The sequence below is a fragment of the Hipposideros armiger genome, unplaced genomic scaffold (assembly GCF_001890085.2).
Source record: "Hipposideros armiger isolate ML-2016 unplaced genomic scaffold, ASM189008v1 scaffold_149, whole genome shotgun sequence".
Lineage (NCBI taxonomy): Eukaryota > Metazoa > Chordata > Mammalia > Chiroptera > Hipposideridae > Hipposideros > Hipposideros armiger.
In genome coordinates, this window is record NW_017731499.1 from 3,780,947 (window position 1) to 3,791,114 (window position 10,168).

General features: G+C 41.2%; 1 protein-coding gene across 2 annotated transcripts in view; it reads left to right on the top strand.

Moving 5' to 3' along the window:
- ERCC4 (ERCC excision repair 4, endonuclease catalytic subunit) overlaps positions 1 to 181 on the top strand; it is a 34,387-nt gene extending 34,206 nt beyond the window's left edge. For both annotated transcript variants that reach the window (XR_002124928.1, XR_002124929.1), the window contains exon 16: positions 74 to 181. The gene's annotated coding sequence lies outside the window, so the exon portion shown is untranslated. The remainder of the gene's footprint in view (positions 1 to 73) is intronic.
- Positions 182 to 10,168: the final 9,987 nt, after the last annotated feature.

Consider the following 10,168-nt stretch of genomic DNA (forward strand, 5'->3'; position numbering starts at 1 on the left):
ATTGTGATTTCTCATGAAGCTCTGGACACCCCCTCAATTCCTCATCTGTTGCTTTGTTTCTGGGTGCAAACAGACAAAGGAGACATACCTGAAGGGCTCATGATGTCACATCATCTCATGCTGATATGCTGACCCCAGCCTCCCAGAGTGCCTTTCTGGTCGGTGAGTTGTTTATTTTACTCAATGGAGGCAGCGTGGATAAGCATATAAAGCACAGGTGGACAAACAAATTCGGAGTAGGGTAGGGGGGAGATGTTGGGTAGCAAAGGACAAAAGCACCCTTACTGTGCCCGCCCCCACCCCGTCCCCAGCAGCCAGGAGACTGGAGCAGTCTGTTCATGCCTCAGGTGCGTTCATATTTCAGCAAATACAAGTCAAGTCAAGCCAACAGCATAACTGCAGTCTCGAGCTTGGCTGCTGGGCTGTGCCTACAGAACCCACATTTAACCCTTGGACACCAGCAAGCAATTTCATTTAGGGGGAAATGAACATACGTGCCTAGCTGGCAGGAAGGAACGAAGCGGTGTGGTAGGCGGGGCTAATCCAAGGAAGAGCAGCAACGAGGGGAGGGCTGGCCCAGCTTTTTTGAAAAATGTAAACGGCCTCAATTGGGAAATTATGAACATGTGTTTATGCACGAACTTGCTTATGATCTGAAAAGTATGTGAGCGTTTTGTCCTTTCAGATAATATGCCCTCAGTGGACAGGAAATGTGACTCTTCCCTTTGCTATAGGTTATTTTCTCACCAATGCCTGCTTTTGACCACGAACTTTATGGGAAAGGTCTGAATTATTTCTTTCATTTTTCCATATGTCTCTTCCTCCCGCTGTCTTTTGGTGAACAGATTCAATGTGCACATCAAAGTGATTTGGAAAATTTGACTGTCTTAACGAGAAGGTCATGCATGTAGGAGGATTTTGTCTTAATCTCTTTGTCTCTCAGTCACTGTTGCTGAATTTGTGTATGGGGGTGATGGGGGGGGAGGTATAAGGTTGTGTGTGTTCCTTTCTGACTCCGTGGATTTTGTATATACTTTGAATATGTGTCCTTGCCACAACCGGCAATCTCACATATGATGGCTGCATCCTTAATTTCCAGAGATAGTCCCAAATTTCAACTCTTCTTTGGACATATCCCCTTACCCCCACCCTGGTAATGACATTCATACTTTTTAGGTTACTTTTTTGCTATATAAAATACAACTGTAGGAACAATGTTTCACTCAACAAGTGTTTTCTCTTGCAATCCAGGGTCTTCAACATTATTATTTGGAAAACAATGCCAGTTTACTCAGCAGGCATTCGTGTTGGCATAAAGTGCCTACTGTGTGCCAGACAGTGGGACATGACCCAGAGGTTGGAGCTACAGGTTGTTGCTTTATCCAGATCTTAAAGAGTCTGAAAAGCAGAGCCAGCTTTTGTATTTGTAATAATGGGATTACAGTAAAGAATTACTTTTTTTTTTTTTAATAAAATATCCTCATTGCCTGGAAATGACGAAACCTTCAAAGCACTGTGATATGCATTACCGAGCTCTGGGCTGCTATGAGCATAGGTTACAGAAGTTGTAAAAGTATACTTCCTGGCAAACTGCCAAGCAAGGCCTTATTTCACATTTAATGCCTTGTAGGAATAAGATAGCATGAGAGGAGTCTTTCGAGCAGATGAGAGAACCTAGTTATCCTGAAAAGCCGCGGAACCCATATTCTCAGTCGTTCTAGATCTTTGGGCTATTCACCGGTTTCGCCGAGTGGTGCAAGAGGGTACTTTTGAAATGGAAGAGAATTTTTATAAAAGGAAAGACATTCTCCAGGTAGGTCTGTTTCACTTCCTTCGTAGAGCAGTTTAGGGGATAACTTTGTCTGTGGCTTTTAGTTGACGCTTCAAACCTTGTATCCCTTCAAACGGACTCTTCAGGCTGTCATCCAGATTCACGCTTCCTCGGTTTCCTCTCATTAATAACCTTGTGTCCCTTGTCATATTCTAACTTTCGTTTAATGTAGGGTTTTATTCATTGGCATAGTCATAATCCTTGGTTCGTGAAACACGCTCATACATGACTTGCTTTTATTTATTTAGCTTGTTATTTTTAATAATCCAGAAAGTACTCGTGATGTTACCACCCCTCCAAAAAAGCTAGACTCTTGCCAATAAGATTATAACTTACATCTGACTATAAATATTCACCACCCCCCGTTTCTCTAAAGCCAGAGTGAACCCTCATCCTGATTTACATGTTCACTATTTCCTTGCCTTCTTATATATTTTGTCTCATTAGTTCTCGCATGTATTATATGTGTTCCAAAAAGTGTGTGTGTGTGTGTGTGTGTGTGTATTGTTAAGATTCATCCTATTGACACATGTTGCTGTCATTTATGTGTTTTGGCCCCTCTCTAATATTTCACTACATGAACATACCCCAGTTTATTCAGCAACCCTCTCATTACTGGTCACTTGGGTTGTTCACAGATTCTTGATATTGTAAGCAGTACTTTTATGACTATCCTTGTGTCTAGTCTTATACATGTGCAGTCATTTCTCTTGGGTACATACCTAGGAGTTACATAGTACATGTGCATGTTCGATTTTAGGGAAGCCCAACTGCTTCCCTGGGTACCAGCAGTGCCTAACTGTTTTCTGAAGTGGTTGCTCCAATTTGTACTCACATCAGCGATGTGTGTGATTACTGATGGATTCACACCCTCTCCAACACTTCCTAATGTCAGACTTTTTTATTTTTGCTGATTGATTGTGCATAAGTTAGTACCTCATTGTGGTCCTGACTTGCACTTAGACCTACGATGCCGAGCATCTTGTTGTATGCGATTGGCCAATCAGGTCTCCTGGTTTGGGCTCATTTTTCTAAAATTGTTTGTGCTCTTCCACTGACAACATAAACAGTCGATTGATATGTATTTTGTATGCTATATGTATTATATGCTGTATTCTTACAATAAAGTAAGCTAGAGAAAAAATATATGTACAGTATTTATGGGAAAAGAAAAATCACATATAATTGGAGCGATGCATTTCAAGCCCATGTTTTTCAAGAGTCAACTGTGTGTTTTCCCACCCCCCACCCCACCATATACATAACATCATCTCCTCACATTTGGACTATGGAGAAAAATGTAGAAAAGAACCACAGTCTCATCATTCAGCGTTTTTTTCTGTGCTTACTCGTTTGTAAGTTCCTGATACACACATATCTTGTGCCCTGAAAGGCTGTAACCCTTTATCTGGCCACCTGCCCTCTGACCCTAGACATGGACACTGTCCAGACATTACCGTCCTTGACCCAGGGGTAGCCCCTACCAGTGTTGACCATCATTTTGAAAAGCAATGAACTTCTGTTAAAGAAATGATACTTAGAATCTTGGGCGATTCTTCAAAAATAAGGGTGGGCAAAAAAAAAAACCTATATATGATTTGACTAACCAGAGATATATTTCTAGCATGTTTTTTCTGTCTTACTTACATATATAATTTATCTCATTTAAAATAGGATCTCCCTACATAGGCTATTTTGTAAGGTCTTTTTTTTTTTTTTGCCTGGCATTTGTCTAGTTTTTCAATGGGATAAATGTCCTTCTACATCATTATTTGAGTGGTGGAGAGCACTTCCTTGTGTGGGTGAAATCTAAAAGATTTATAAAATGTGCATCACAGCCTCAATCACAATGGATGCTGGCTGTGGCTAGTGCTCTCACACATGCCTGTCAGCCCTGGGCTTTATTAAACCGCTTCTCTGCTGCTAACCTTCATGTTTCCAGTTGTTTCCCTTTTGAAGCAATGATGACATGAGCACCTCGTACACTAAACCTTTTTGCACATCCACGATCATGTTCACAGAAAGGTTTTATCAATTCATAATCACACTAGCAGGGCATACAAGAGCCCAACTGCCCACACCCTCACTAAGAATAGTATCGTTGTGTCTTTCATCATCAGTATGCTACGTTCAAAGGCCATTTCACTATTTTAATTTGTATTTCTCCAATTGCTATTGAGGTTCAATTTTTTTCATATATTTCTTGGGCTCTTGCTTTTGAGTATATGTTCTTATTTCTGTGTGTGTGTGTGTGTGTGTGTGTGTGTGTGTGTGTGTGTGTTGCCTATTGATGTCACTGTCCCTTAAGCAGATGCTCTTCCTTTTATTTGTGAGAATTATGTCTGTTGAGGGGTTTGATGAGTTTCATAAACATGGCAAACATTTGTCTAAATAAGTCTTTTGTCCACTTTTTCTGTGCTTTTGCCTTTCAGATTTTTTAAATATTACATGTCTAATCTTTCAGTATTTTCAAGTTTTCTTTTTCACTTGAGGATATATAAAATCCTCAATTTTATGCATTCTGCCTCAAATTTCCACCTCAATTTTCTTCTGGTATTCTTGGGGTTTTTTTACATTTAAATCTCTGTTCCATCAAAAACATATCAGTTTGTGATGTGAGGTGTGTAGGTAACTTTTTTCAAAACAGTTAGCTGGTTGCCTGATACCATTTACTGAAAAATATTTTCTTTACCTGCTGATGTGATTTGGCACCTTTGTCTTATACTGTATTTATGTTTACACTTGGGTAGGTTTCTGTGCTTTCAATTCTGTTATTATGCTGATTTTCCTATAATCACATCTTATAAGTTTAATTATCATTTTATAATTAATTTTAATAATTTGTTGGACAGATGCCTCCCTGTTATTATGCGCTTTGGAATTTTTATTGGCTAGCTGGCTGTCCTCAAGGGTTCAGTTTTCCAGACAAACATGTAAGAGTCTCATGGTCAAGTTTTCCCAAGAAAGTTATGTTCAGATTCTTATTGGAATTACATTACATTTATGTTATTGGGTAATAATAGACATCTTTACAGTATTAGGAAACTGGTGTGTTTTACTTTACTTGTCTTGAAGTCATTTTTCGTGTCCTTCAGTATATTTTATCATTTGAGTCGTAAATGCTGCACCTTTCTTGCCAAGTTAATTCAAAGTTGTTTCTGTTATTGAAAATGGTGACTAAACTCTCCTTTCTCCCCAAAGTCTAGTCATTCTGCTTTACTAATTTTTATGGATTCTATAACTTAAACCATCTCATAGAACTCTTATTCATTTTAATGGTTTTTTTCAGTTGATTCTTTTGGATATTAGGTAGGGCATCACGTCATTCAAAAATAATAATGATAATTTTGCACCCTTTTCAATATTTATACCTCTTTTTCTATTTCTTATCTTATGTGGGTTCAGGAATTCAGATACCCATGGGGCCCAGGCAGTAACATAAGTGAGTGAATTGGATCAGGTGAGGCCTTCAGCAAATGGGAGGGCACAGACATTGTCTAAGGGGGCAAGTTCTTACTCAGCTCCAGCCAATTTCTGCCATTTGGGAAATAGGCCTAGTGTTGACAGAGAGTCAGATTTTTCAGAGATGTACCAGAGATCTTTTTTAATATGAAATATATAAGCCTTTTAAATGTTGAAAATGAATTCAAAATTTTAAAACATCAGGCAAGTCAAATGTAGACTATCTGATGGTCAGCCTCACAGCATGCCCTACTTTGGCTAGAGTTTCTCAGAATTTAAGAATGTGTTGAGTTGTAATACCAAGCGTTGTTGCCTTATCCTAATTTAGTAAAAAATGCTTCTGTTATTTGACCAATTAGCTATCGAATAGACTTTTAATTTATTATTTTTCATGTTAAACCTGTGTCTCCAATTTAACAGGAGCATTGTAGGAAGAGAGAAATTTGAATTCCATGAGCTGATACGGTGTTTTTCTTTGACCAATGAATATTATGAATCCATAAATTTTCTAACATCAAACCATCCTTGCATTTGTTATTTGTGGAATTAAGCTATATCTAGTCATGCTATATTATTCTTTTAAATATATTCTTGTATTCCATATTATGTTTTATTTAATGATTACAAAATAGGAATAAGAAAGTTTTGGGGTTTTTTGTTTTGTTCTGTTTTAGCAGCAAAGCTCACCCACTGCCTCCCTACCCAACTGCCACCACTATTCCTTACTTGTTTGCTTGGGTAAATGGTGTGACACATTGCTTAGAAGGAAGAGAGAGGTAATAAGACTTCATCACATCCACCCAGACATGCTTGTGGATTGATAGGTGATTATTTCGCTTTTGTTTTGCTGGGGGAGAAAGATTAAAGCTAGACTGTTCTCAGTACAGAAATCTTGGGGGTTTTTCTGGAGACCCTTTGAGGGGAGAGGGAAAACATACATGAGGGAGGGAACTTGGGTTGTCTAATGGTGTGGTTTCTTTCTCTGATGTGCCACAAAGCATTAACAAAATTCCCACTTGCCTTCAATGTGCTGTGGACTTGGACCATTTTTGCAACATGACAAATTGCTATGCATTGCCTTTAGATGTACACAAGGGTAGGACCTGCCCTTGCATTAGAAGGAAGGCCCTGTTCTATCCCTCCTTTGGCTCTACTCTTCCCCAACAGGTGAGGAGACGTCAGGGCCAAGGAGTCAGCCTGCAAGTGGGTGCAGGCCTGTTTGTGTTGGGGATTCTGAGGTCCTCAGTGTCGGTCCTGTGCCCCCTGCCATGTTCTGAATACCCAGGACACCAGAGTTATCTCCCTAAATGGCCCAAGCCTGCACCCAGGGCCTGTGCAGGCCTCTTTCCTAGGTCCTGTAGTTCCCAAGGGTCGGACAACATGGCAGGTGTTTGCACTCTTAGGCCTGAGGAGTCACCAGAAAGGACTGATTATGTGGAGGGTGGACAAAACCTGGACATGTGTGCTGGAGTGTCCACACAATTCCCATGGGCCCATTATGATGCAGGGCACAGCTGGGGACCATAAGGGACGGGCATTCAACTGTCCTTCCACCACCTGTTGATAGCTTAGAGAATTCTCAGTTCAAATGTGGCTCCTTAAGTGGTTATGAAGGTATATTCGCCAAGGTAGGATTATAACAATTTTTAAGCACAGTTAGGTTCACTTATAGCTGAAGTCTGGAGTCAAGTCTCCTCGGGCTGCCATAACGAAGTGCCACAACTTGGGCGGCTTAAAACAACAGAAATTCATTCTCTCACAGTTCTCCACAGTTTGGAGGCCAGAATTCCAAAATCAAGGTGTCAGCAGGAGTGTGTTCCCTCCAAAAGCTCTAGAAAAGGACCCTTCCTTGCCTCTTCCGGCTTCCGCTGGCTCCCAGAAATCCCTGGCACTCCTCGGCTGGTGGCTGCATCTCTCCACTCTCTGCCTGTGTCATCACAGGCCCGTCTTCCTCTGTGTGTCTCTGTGTGTCCCCTCTTCTTCTTAGAGGGACACCAGTCACTGGATTTAGGGTCCACCCGAATCCAGTATGACCTCATCTTAATAATGACATCTGCAAAGACCCTATTTCCAAATAAGGTCACATTCTCAGGTGCTGGCGGCACACTGTCCACCCCAGCACACTACCCCTAAATAAGCTTGGTCTGTAATGCTCTTGTTGGTCCCTTCATGTTTCTGTCTCTGTCTTCCCAGTATTGAGTTACCAGGGTTGGGTTAACTTTGTAAAATTACTTGGGACACTTTTAAATTTCTTTTATACTCTGGAACTAATTAAATTATATAGAAATCATCTCTTCCCTCAAGGTTTGAGAGAGTTGCCCCCCCCCACCCCCAATCATCTGAGCCTGTGAGTTTCATCAAAGTGGCAGAGCGTTTCTTCATCAGTGTTTCCCATGACTTTTTGTCTAGTTGGATTGTTCTACCTCTTCTCGAGTGAATTATATTGCCTCATTTTGGTGAATATTTTATTAGCATAAATTTAAACACTGTATGTATGCTCTTACCTTTAATCTTCTTCCATGCCTTTGCTTCTAGTCCCTTTTATAGTCCAGTGCTATTTATTTGCATTTTCTTTTTGTTTTCTTTTTTCTTGTATAACCTTGCCAAAGGTTTGTCTTTTTTATGTGCCTTTAAAAAGAGCTAGCTCCTTGATGTATCATCAGTTCTATTTTTTTCTGTTTTCTAATTTGCTTACGTCTGCTTTTATCTTTCCTTCGTTCCTTCTGCTGTCCTTAGATTTATTAGTTTTTAATCTCCGTTTTTTAGTTAATTGCTCATTTTTCCATTTTTATTTAATACCAAAGCCATTTAAGCTTTCTCCTTTCTCCAATGAGTAGCCAGACAGATGGATGCATTGCGAAAACACTGTGGCTAGTACAGATAGCCCAGAAATACTGTAGAAAAGATAAAAAACACACGTTTGTGGGCACCTGGCCATGCATCTAAACTGCCGGTTGTTCATGTAATGTTACGATACGCATCGTCTCTTTCCTGCTGTTGCTTCCTGCTGGATACCAACTAGAGGGCCACGGGGGTGTCCAGTTGCTAGAGACGGAACGTTTGTGAGCCCACCCTGCAAATTCATGTGGTGAAAGCTACCCTCTAAAGCAGGGATCAGCAAACTTTTGAGATGGAAGAGCCAATCCTGTCCCTCAAAGTTTTGCAAGACCTATAAAACAAATGAAATCACCATGATGCAAATAATATCCTTTAAAAATTTTATAAATGAAACTTTGATAGTTTTATTTTCATTTTCAATTTGACTTCAGAGCCACATGTACATACCCAAAGAGCTGCATGTGGCTCGTGAGCCGCAGTTTGCCGACCCCTGGTCTAGGCGATGGTATTAGGAGGTGATTAGGTTATGAGGGTGGAGCCCTCAGGAATGGGCTTAGGATCCTTATAAAATGAAGCCCCAGGGAGCTCCCTCACCCCTTCCACCCCGAGAGGATAGTGAGAAGATGACCATCTATGAGCCAGGAAGTAGGGCCCTCACCAGACACCTCCAAGCCCCTTGATCTTGGACTTCCAGCCTCCAAACCCGTGAAAGATACATTTCTGGTGTTTATAAGGCCCCCACCAGTCTATGATCATCTGTTATAGCAACTTCAAAGGATTAAGACACTTGTGAAGGGCTGGACTCCATCTCTCCAGCAGTGATACTGAAATTGTGACGCTTCAGACTTCGTCCTGTAGGATTCACGGCCTCTCTGAATCAGTTTTGTCTTAATGGGGGTGGGAGGCTGGAGCCTCCATGCTGATTGTCTGGAGTTGTACCAGCCAGCCTGAGAAGGCTACGGCTGCAGGACAGACAGCCAGGTGTATCTCCTACTCGTCACCACCTTCTGGCTCAGGAGAGATGTGTACAATGACTCGTGAAGAAGCATTAAGATAAATATGACAGGGAGCCTGTGGTGAGAGTTGACTGAAAGTATGAATTGTTGTTGTCAGTGTAGGCTTGAGGATAGGGGTGCAGTGGGGAGTGAAACACACTTTTCAGCCAGATCAGGCTCAGTCTGCTTGGGATGTCTTGGAAAGGCTCCGTTTTGAGGCTCTTGGAACCTCAGCAGAGGACAGCCACGGCCTGGGGCTAGGACACCTGACTCTGCTCCCTGGTCTCTAAGCAGGACTTGATGCAGGACAATGTAAATAGCCGCCGGTCGTTGGCAGGTGATGGACAGCACAGAGGAAATACAGAATTTAGGGAAAAATGGGGGTCCCTGCCAAGTCCCAATGGCCGGACCTCCCTCCTTCACTGAAAGCAGATCTTCACTCCTAGTCAATTCATTGCACAGTCTCCGTCCTAGCATTTCCTCCCTTCAATGATGAGTAATCGCAAATAGTTACTGAGCTTTCCCTATGTGCCAAATAGTGTGCTTAGTTTTTTTCTTTTAACACCTTTATAGGGATATAATTTACATACCAAAGGATTGACATATAGTGGATGTACAATTCAATGATTTTTAGAAAATGTATAGGGTTGCGCAGCCATGATCATAACCCAGCTCCAGAATATTCCATCACTCCCCAGAACTCTTTTAAGCCTGTTTTCAGTCAATCCACATTCCCATCCATAGTCCAGGCGAACACTGAACTGCTTTCTGTCTCTACAGATTTGTCTTTTCTGCACCTTTCATAGAAATGGAACCATGAAATTTGTAGCCTTTTGCATTTGCTTCTTGCACTTAGTATAATGTTTTTGAGATTGGTCTATGTGGTAGCACGTATCAGTATTTTGTTCTTCTTTTATTGCTGAATAGTATCCCATCGTGTGGATATACACTGTGTGTATCTGCTGACCAGTTGGTGGACATTTGCATCATTTCAACTTGTTAGCTATTGTGAATAATGCCTCTGTGAACAATCACTTACCAG